The sequence below is a fragment of the Phoenix dactylifera genome, unplaced genomic scaffold (genome assembly GCF_009389715.1).
Source record: "Phoenix dactylifera cultivar Barhee BC4 unplaced genomic scaffold, palm_55x_up_171113_PBpolish2nd_filt_p 000383F, whole genome shotgun sequence".
Classification (NCBI taxonomy): Eukaryota; Viridiplantae; Streptophyta; class Magnoliopsida; order Arecales; family Arecaceae; genus Phoenix; species Phoenix dactylifera.
The window spans coordinates 376,678-387,407 of NW_024067830.1; the positions used below are offsets into that span (position 1 = coordinate 376,678).

The 10,730-nt window shown below is 38.6% G+C and overlaps 1 long non-coding RNA gene across 2 annotated transcripts; it reads right to left on the reverse strand.

Moving 5' to 3' along the window:
• Window positions 1-1,426: 1,426 nt before the first annotated feature.
• Window positions 1,427-6,313, reverse strand: LOC120105849. Of its 2 annotated transcripts, XR_005508121.1 has the most exons (5): window positions 6,067-6,313; window positions 5,009-5,667; window positions 4,791-4,913; window positions 4,574-4,699; window positions 1,427-2,311 (listed from the first exon to the last, which is right to left on the reverse strand). It is a non-coding gene; the product is annotated as an uncharacterized LOC120105849 (long non-coding RNA). The 2 variants fall into 2 exon arrangements; XR_005508120.1 differs by lacking the exon at window positions 5,009-5,667 and having other exon boundaries at window positions 6,067-6,261.
• Between the last annotated feature and the right edge of the window lie 4,417 nt (window positions 6,314-10,730).

Genomic DNA, 10,730 nt, shown 5'->3' on the forward strand with positions numbered 1-10,730 from the left:
TGCCGCCCGACAGCGCCACCGGGATGGGCCTGACGCCGGACGAAACGCCGTCCGATGGCGTCACCCGCAGGAATACGCCGATCGACGGTGATCATCCGGTAAGTTTGTCATCCCTTTTTTTTTTTAAGAGTGGGAGGGAGACCATGGCCGGCGGCTACGCCGGATCCTCTGATGGCTCACGGCGCCATATGCCGGCCAGATCCGGCGTCAGCAGGGTCAAACCCCGGGTGGGGTTGTTTCTCAAATCCATGGATCCGGCATTGGGGTTGTTTGGAATCATCAAAAACCCATCCTGGGACAACGCAATGGTCGACTCTCGGCATAGTATCCCGGCGTCCCAGTGACGGCCGGTCAAGATGGCGATGATCAGATCGCCTCTATGCTGGCCAAAACGATCATTGCCTTGTCCCTGTGATCTATCCTTTTACTGTGATCTAGTTCTAGGATGAACCAGGCTCTGATACCACATGTTAAAACCATCTGTAAATAGGATCATAATAGAACCAATCATGAAAAGGGAAGCATACCTGGATCCATGAGTAATCTGATGAATGATCAAGCTTGGTTTGTTTCTCCCTCTTGGCCCTACGTTAATGACACCCACGATGGCTGGTTATTGTCGATCAATCGGCAGAGGGTGAGACCCATAAGCTTTATCCTTCCATCAAGGATAAGGGAGTTTTCCACTTCTCTAGGAGTCAGTTACGGTATTCATTCTGTAACTGACCACGTTGTGGTCATGTGGGTCAAAACCCAACAATATACATATGAGAGATTATCGATATTATGTTGTCTGTCTAACTATTTCTGCTCTGAAAGTTCAATTAAATCTTGAATAAACTATTAAAAGTCATAACGTAATATGCATGAATTTTGTTTCTTGTTATACTAAATTAAGAGCTATACTAATTCATACAGAAGCTCTTACAAGAATGCATATGTAGAGTTGTAGACCATTATAATTCTTGGGCAAGTCCAACTCTGACCCACACTTCTGAAATTTCTTTTGGTGATGAGCCCACAATTGTCACCGGCAAATGTTCTAATTATTTTATTAATGCAAGTGTTCTTAATTTTCTTTCTATTTTATTTATTTATTGGCTATATGCAAGTATAGCTTAACCAGATGGGTCAGTGTACGAGGCTCTTGCCATTGTAGGATCTGCGAAGTGTTAGAAGATGCAACCTTACCTTATGCAAAGAGATTGTTTCCGTGTTTCAAACCCACGATCTTCAAACCATAACGGCGCAACACCACTAAGGCTCACCGTCAAGTGCAGCCTAATTAGCAAAAAGCTAAGAAAGATAAAGCAAAAGAGAGCCCAGAAATAACAAGAGGAATTCAGCTAAATTCAACCCCTAAAATAGTCTTCTCCATGTAAATGGTGACAATAAACACACATGAAAATCATGAATCCTGATAGCATTCGGCCAACCAAACATTGCGTTAACGAATATGTTCCAGGGCCAGCTAATTGGGGTATACTCTCATTCTCAATAAATTTAAATCTGCTTCCAAAAGAGTCCTTCCCTAACCTTCTTATCATAAGGAGAAGAAACAAAGACACCAAAAAACAATAATGCCTATGACCATGCTAATTATGATTATGCCAAAAAAAAAAGATAAAATTCCTTCAGCACTTGCATGGTTTAAACCCATCTGAGAAGCAGCGTGCTCAGACTTCAGTGCATTATTCTTCACCTTCAATGCACGGTTCTCCCTTGTTAACTTAATATCAGAAGATTTAGATGTTAGAAATCTTTGTTGTTTTAAGAACCTGCAAAATTGTAGAAAATATCTGAAATCTTTCACAGCTTGCTTCAGTGATGAAATTGTCCGGAAGGTGACAACATCACACACTGATTCAATGTCTTCAGGGGACTGAGGATCAGAATGGATGCTTCCAATATGAACAATTCCACCAACAAATCCCCTTCTTCCACAGACAAATATACCCACAACCGCACATTTTGACATGCATAAAGGTATTGCTGATCCAGCAAAATGTGTATAATTCCTGATTACAAGTTTTTCATCACTGACCTTTTGCAACATTCTCACATGAGTTGTTTTGGGTAGTCTGCTCATCATTGTCTTTTTGTTCCCTACCAATGGCTATTAATTTTCTCTTTAAAGCATTTCTCTGCAACATAACCAATCAATGACAATCTGTTTGTTTTTCCGTCCCAGAATCCGCATGCAATGTTTGCAAGACATGCCTAGTGTCAAATCGAAGAGTAGACAGGCTTTCTGAAGCATTTGAACGGCTTGGAGAGCAGAGCACAGCAATGCAGTTCTAGAATTCCCACCCTGCAATCCAAAGAGCAGTATTCAAGAAAAGTGACAATTCAGTGAGTGTGAATCGAAGAACTCTTTGACGGCTACCTTGGTGCATCTCAAAGAATGTGGGTAAGCTTCGAGTCATGGTAAGGTATATGATTTGTTTATCATTAAACTTTGTCAAAGTGATTGATGAGAGTGGACTAGATTGTGAATAATGAAGGATCAAGAAAAATTAGTTGCATTTTAAGGGATCTAGTGATCGTTGAGGCAGCACCAACTCTATAGTAGATTAACATAGTTTTGTCCAAATGTGATCTTGCAGGTACAATTTTGTACAATCGATTTTATCCTAAAGTTGTATTGGGTTTTGTCTTACAGTTTTAGTTTATATTACAGGTTTCAGTTGGGCACTGTACGATCATTTGATTTGTTTAGGGTTTTATATTATTGCTATCTTGGCACCTATATGACTAGCTATAATGGTTGCAACTCGAGATTTGAGTGAGCTAACGTCTCAGGTCATGAAATCTACAATTGCCACTTAATCTAATATGGCCCAAGACTTGCTATGTAGAGCACATTTCATCTAAGGAGTTCTCATCACAACCATGTAGCAATAGTACAGAGGGGCTTGAGATTTTGAAACTAAAATTTCAAATCAGATGCGTTCCAAAATCAATGGCCTTACATCACATTGACATACAAAGTCATCAGGGTTGAATGTAAGAAAATCCAAATTGGAATAAATAATTTCTTGGACATTACCTCATTGGAATGTGTGTTCTTTCTCGAATAAATTAATGATATTATGGTCAAATTCGGATTGGTAGTTCGACTACCAGCCTCAAACCTTAAGTTTCTCTACAAATTTTGTCTCATGTGTTTACTAAATTTATTCCAATAACGAGACCAATCCCTTTGAATCTGATGTAACCATAGCAAAATGAATATTATACAGTAATCTTCAACACATCCAACTCTGACAGAGCAACCCGTACGTAGGCTCCAAAAGAATGATCAATTAACTAGAAAAGGCAGTGTTAGAGGAGAGTGTCTCAAATACTTAAATATCAAATAATGGAGAGATAAGTCGCCTTATCAAAATTCTCTCTCCTGAAATAGCTTGTTTGATAAAATTCAAGCAGACTTGTAAGTTGTTTTCCTTATTCTAGTAACTTCTTACTGAAAAAAAGGAATCGATTGGGATCTGAAGTACATGTTGGAATTATTAAAAGATTGATTTCATGTATCTGCATATTATCAAAACTCAGATTTATATAATGAATCTTCTATAAAATTTTAAATTTCCATGCTCATCATTGCTATGTGTTCGGAGTGATTTATGAAGAAATATATACCCTTTTCTTTCAAATTGGAATCTTGCAAGAATAACATATTCGTGTTTATATTTTTTCAGATAAAATGTGTTTACATTTCATAAGTGGCCTTGGAGTCATTCCAGTTCCCAGCATATTTTAAAATTTTATCATGCATGCAAGTTAATTCTCTTTCAGATTCTCTTTAGATTTCAGGGTGTCCCAAACATATGTCAACACAAATTGACAATAAATTTAATGGTTTTTGGAAGAGAAACAGTGAATCCCAAAAAGCACAAGATGGAAAAGCCATGGCATGTAAATCAATTATTTAAAAGAGAGAAAACAACACTTACACCACATCATAGGGTGAACAATTATATTTTCCATTTGAATATCAGGATATTCTTCAGAACAACACAAAGCTATCAAGTTTTGAGAGTACTGCCAGTGCCAGTGGAAATTAAAGTTCATAAAAGTAATTAATAATATCAACTTTAGAATTTATGATCAAAAACAAAAAATCAGTACAGCTGCCAACAGTACACCTTGTTATTCACAACTTCTGCTCATCACACAGATTTTCTGCTAAGCATGTTTTTGAATATCTGTATCAAAACTCGTTTTTATCTAAAGTAGATAAATGGAATTATGGATTTATATGTACACAAATATGTGATTAAATGATGAGGCACCTGAAACCTGTGCAGGGATATAAATGAGAAAAACATTAAATTGAAGGATAACAATGGTAAGTACACTTAAACATCTATTATGAGTAGCTTTAGTTAAACTGCAGCTCAATTGTCCATAAGTCATGATCATTCCATTTATACCATCCAAGGCATCTGTTTTAAGAAACAATGCACATATTTTTCAGACATAAAGCTATATAGATAACTTTGCTATGGTTAATTCAAAAATTTGTTATGAGCATCCTAAATAAAATATAGAGACCAAACCATATAAGTACCTATTTCTGCAATCAGTCCCGACCTCCAATTATGGGCATAGCAAGGAACTCATAGACATCTGCTTGTGCACGATCTGGGTAGAAGACTTTATCAAAGCAAAAGAGAATATCATCCACCTTCTCATCCTACCACAGATGAAACCTTTTATCGAGATAATATTCTTTTTTCCAGCAATATTAACAAGAGCAGGATACATTTCAGAGAAAGGAAACTCACCTTGAACAGAAAGGACTTTGCATCTAAGGCCTGAAAGCATATAATGTCTCCATAACCTCTTTTCTCACTTGAATTTAAAGGTCTAAATCGCACGGAGATTGTCGCAATGAACATTCTTCCAGCCTGTGACAAAATTTTAAGTATACCATATATATACCAAAATGATTTCATTATTCCCAATAAAGAAAGGGCAAGGTTAGGAAAAGACTATGACTAACCTATTTTCTTCCCTGTTACATTGTTACTTCTTTCTTTTACTTGTTTGTTGATTTATATGGCCAGAGTTTGCCACATGTGATGAATGTGAGACATAGTATGAATGGCTGGTTGTGATTTCCCCAAGTGACTTAAAAGTCTTCTTTCCATGCGATTTGACAAATGCAGTTCTAATTAGGCAAATGCACCTTTCTTATTTCTTTCACTGAAATTAAGAATTGAAGCAGGTGGTGTAGATTAATTGATGACAGGAGCAATGCGGACATGAATGACCACTGACAAGATGAAGGAGAGCAACATACAGAGGGTGGAAGTGGAGGATGGGAGTTTGGGTTTAATACTAAAATAAATATTTTAATGGTTAAATCATGTACATTCTTGAAGTTTTCTTTCAATGATTTGCTATCTTGTTCCCACTTGATTGCAAGTTAGCTCTCTCAGTATGCTTGCTGGATTTTCTTGACAGACCTGAATCTTTCTTTTTGTTACAACCGTGCTGTAAGACCCTAGAAAACTCTGATCTAGTGGTTTTGGCACTTTATTTAGGGTTGAGTGCTGGCAAAAAATTGTGGACAGCAGCCATAATTCCTCCTGAAACACTCATATTCCTTGTGAAGGACCTTCAATTCAAGCATGCTTTTTGTGCAGAGGTAATCTACGGCTGCATCAACATGTCAATATAAAGAGGATAAGCTGTTGTGACTACAAAAGCGATTAAGATCACTATGTTTTGGCAGTGGAAGAGGGGGAAAGAAAAACTTAAGTTCTTGGCATTCTTAGTAAATCCAATAATACCATGCGAACTATCAAAATACAATGTGCATAAGTCTCAGGATTTTTGAAAGATCACAATGGATTTCCTTGTAAGTAGGTTGCAGAGATGCTCGAATCGCCAGATTTTGACAACCCCAAATATTTCCATTTATGACTTTCTTGAAGAACAAATTTCCATTAATAACATTAAAATGATCAGGAATTTGGATTTTGATGCAATCAGCCTAATGAGGTAAAGGAAAGAAGATATTGATGGGGGAAGAGAAAAAGAAAATTAACATCCTACCTCCAAATGCTTGCCGACTCCATCCGCCAACGCCAATCTCTCGACACCCGCTTGGGTCACCAAGCAGGAGGAGAAATTATACGGGTCTCAGCCGTCCTACCGCCTCTACGCCCTTTGAGGCGGCTGCGGTCTGCTCTGAATCTCTGATCTCGGACATGGAAGCAAGAAAATCATACAGGAGACGACGGATCTAAAAGCGGTGGACAAGTCAAAGACTGTGGGACACGTCCGATTAGCTCAATTGGGATGGATCCAATATGGAATGGGCCCAATTGGTAATGAAATTAAGCCATCCACATCATGAGTTGATTAAACAAGCCAGTGAACTTCATAATTAGTGACATGGAACATTAAGTTAACACAATCTGGAAGCCTTCTTTTACTGGAATCTAAATTTTATTTGTGCATATTACTTATCACAAGCTTTACTCAGAATTGAGCAAACTACCAGATATGATTATCCCAATATCTTGGTGGAGATGACTTATACATTGGCTGCCAGAACTTGAATTCAGAAACAAGAACCTGGCACCTAAACAGATCAACAAATAAGTTGATACTCAAATTAAAACAAGAAAAAGAATTAAATAAATTAAATCATGGGCAGCTCTCCATATGCAGTACGTGGTGCTCAATTTGAAACATTAAAGACATTAGTCGTATGAAAAAGAATCTGAGACTTTCATTGATAATTCAAGATCAAATCACTGTATTTGTATACATATCGTTTTCTAGGTCAATCTTATGCACACAATGTTCATATAAACAACTACCTAGCTAGAAGGATAAAATAAATCAAATACAAAAGAAACAAACTGCATCATGGGCTGGTCCTATCGATGGGAGCGGGAGGCGGGCATGCGGTATCTACAGATGGGGCAGAGATGGCTCTTTTCCAGCCACTGGGTGATGCACCGGCGGTGGAAGGAGTGGGAGCACGGCGTCATGCTCACTTCTGCTCCGGCATCGAAGTCCTCCAGGCATATCACGCATTCCTCCTCCCGAACGCCCTCTCCTCGACCATACGGCGACCACCCCAGACTCTCGATGAAAGATTTCCTCGCCGGCACGCCGCCAAATCCACCTTCTTCGCCTAGATAGTAATCGTGCACGAAGGGGATATCCTCCTCCTGCAGAGGCATATCAAGCATCCACTCGTCGATGTCTTCAGAGTCTTGGGCGCAGCCGGGTGCCAAGAACGTGCCGATGTCGATGAGCAGCACGAGAGATGATCCAGTCGCCAACTCTACCGCGGGTTGTGAAGCAAAGCGGAGAAGGCGACGCTCGCAAAGTTGCCGAATCTTGGCATCGAGGTTGGATGCCACGAATGAGACGATCGCAGGCACGGCTCGGGGCAGCGAGAACCGGCCCAGAAAGAAGCGATAGGAGATCACCTCCGGGGAGATGTACACGTCGTCGAACTCGGTGACACGAAGATGGACGACCACCTGGGGTCGGGCTTGCACGACTCCATGGGCTTGAAGCTGGATGACCGTGTCGCCAAGATGATGAGTCTCAACCTTCGACATCTCTCTCTGTCTCCTTTCTTCTTTTCTCCTCTCGGAACTGCTTGGAGACCCTCTTCTATCTTTCTCGTCTCTCTCTTTCTTGGTTTCTCCTTTCTGAACTGCTCGAATACTCTCTTCTTTCTTGTTTTCTGATGTTATATCCCGAGAGGGCTTTGGTGAATCCTAATTAATCTGGGTTTCCAACGATTTCGGATGCAGCTGTATCATGACACGCGATCTCTAATTCGAATTTAAGATTTCGGTAGCCAACGGTCAAATTTTGATGCCTGAAGAAGCATGGTTAGTTTCGCTGAACTGTAATTTTTCTCCCAGAACAACTAATATAATGCAACGGTCAAATTTGGACCAGTTCTGTTTCGATGAGGCTGTTATATGTTTGGTAATAAGGTTAGAAAGAAACCAAGTGCTCTCAGAAGGACCGGAATTGCTCTGCTGTGAGAGAGGAGTTATGTAGCTAGTCTCGAGGCTTGTGGTTTGTTTGGCTGAGTTTGTTTTGGGGTCTTGAGCATATATATTTTTTGTTTTGTATTTTTTTGATGCTGATCCAAAGCAGAATGTCTGCTTCCAACCTAGGAGTGACTCCACGGCTTTACCCTCTTTTGCTTTAAATCTTCTAATAGTTGGGAAATCTGAACATCTTAATACTAAACAAAAGGACGGTAAACGGAGCAATGGCGCCTCTTTGGTAGAGTTGAACATGTCTCCTTTTGAGAACAATGTAATTTAACTTTCATTGATGTAATGATAGGAGGCCTCATCTGCATAGCATTTGCATATAGATCTATGAAATCGTCACTATTTGAAAATTTTCGCAGCCTGAAGACATAAAATATTTTTGAATTCAAATTTCCGTACAATGTATGTATTTCTTTTCAGAAAAAAATAGTCTCCATCTCCTTAACAATATCACATTATATATCATAATCATTTGCTACATTTTAACATAGTGCATGACAATTGTTGCAATATCGTTATTATAAGCTAACTTCGGCAAATACTCCTTGTTGCTTTCATCATATTAGTGTATGAAGGTTTTGGATGGTTTATGCTATTGGAGAATATAAATTTTATATTTTGGCGAGAGAAATATTGACAAAATAGAAACATTGTTTCCTATTAACCATTTCTATTGGAGCAGTTAGGAAACTAGTTAACTGGCCAACTATGGCAGAAATTTTTTGGTTCATCTAGTTAACAGTAAACCAGCAAGGAGGGCCTTTAAGCAGTTGTTTATGTAGTTATCACCGGTCTGTGATATTTAGCCAATGAATAACTATTGGATCAGATCATAACTCCTTAAGGAAACCATTTATGTGAACATGAGTTTTTGTGGTAAAGGCTCATTTTAAGAGCATTAGCCTCTCCATAAACATGGCAGATTTGTACATGAGGAATCCCATTAGGGAGAAGACAAAGATTGTTGGAAAAAGGATAAGGAGGAGGTTCCCTATTTGAATGCCTTTGAAGCCAATTTATCATCCCCATTAATGAATTAATTTTGATCCAGAGAGAAGTAGCGTGTAATTGCTCCAAAGTGCATGAGATGCCCCCCAAGTAGCAACATACAAGAGGCTAAAGGGTTTTGTTATCAGCTAAAATGAATAGATCACCAGGCGGGATAAGAGAAATACTTGCCAAGTCATTGATGGGCAAATGCACGAAGAAGAAATTTGGTTGACAATAGTTTAAATAGACTTGGGTTTGTACCTACCCATATGGTTAGACTAGCATGACCTGATTCAGCTTGATTGACCAATAAATTAGTCTATTTCACATGACTTGAACTCTAACAGACCCAACTTAGCTAGCTTGACTTAACACTTTCATGGAGAATTGAATAATTAATCAGTACTAAAAACGGCCAACCGCTAAGGGCGTGACATGGCTCGATCCAAACCGGTCTTGCCTAAATAAACATTAACCTCTTGACCTAAAGATTAAACTAAGGCCCATATACAACCTATTTAAAGTCAAGGTCAAAAACATTGACATTTAACTTGATAATCACTGTACAAATCAGGCCCAAATGGGGTTGGGTTGCATCAACCTTTCCCACCACTAAAAGGAAACTCTTGGTGTTTCTCAAAAAACCTTCAAAATGCAATGGATCAAGTAAACATTTTTCACATGTAGATATTTATGTTTTAAATAAATAATGGTGAAATCAGATTTGGAATAAAATTATTTGGCTATACCTTACGTTACAAAATATTGGGCATATGAAGTTTCCAAGAGTGATCCCTTTTGATATCTAGGATCAAATATTTATAAGAAAGGGGAGGCTGAAGAGGATATTATCCATAGGATTAAAGTTAGTTAGGTACAATTAGGAATTGCAACTGGGATATTGTATGATCGTAAGATGCTTGTCAAGTTAAAGAAAAAAATTTATAGTTAGCCATACGACTAGCCATACCTTATATTACAAAATATTGGGCAATTAGAAAATATGTGCACAAAATGAGTATGGCTAATATGAGAATATTGAGATGGATGTATGATAACAAAAAAAAAATAGATTAAAAAAATAAAGTTATTTATAGAAAGGTAGAGATAGCATCAATTGAGAAGAAATTGAGAGAAGGATGACTTAAGGTAGGATTCACCCATATGAAGGAGAATGATTTGGTACATATAGAAGAAAATAGTTGTAAAGGTGGGCCAACAATCATATGAGATAGAGTAGTGAGGAAGGACTTGATATTAAACAGAGTGGAATAGAGAAAAAGGATTCCCACTAATTTGGGTTAAGGCTTAGTTGAATTGAGTTGGGTTGTTATGAGAAGAATAGGAAGGATAAAACATTGTTGATATTGCTAGTCACTTGAAAATCCTGATCTCTAGGGCAAAATTAATACTTGATCCAAACATAAGTTCAAACCAATCTGGAACAAATGCAAACCCAAACATAGTATGCTGCAGCTGGATGATCATGCTTGGCTGGAATGACCGCTTGGGTTTAATACGTGGGCCTGGCTCAACCAGGTCAGCCGATGTGTCCGGAGCCCGAAGATAACCAGGTCAGGTTTGGATTAAACCCGGTTGCCGGCTTAATCACTCAGTTTCTGAAGTTCTCTAACTTTGGTAATTTCAGACTGCGTCCAAACATGCTCTGGGTTGAAAAGGTTAATGGGA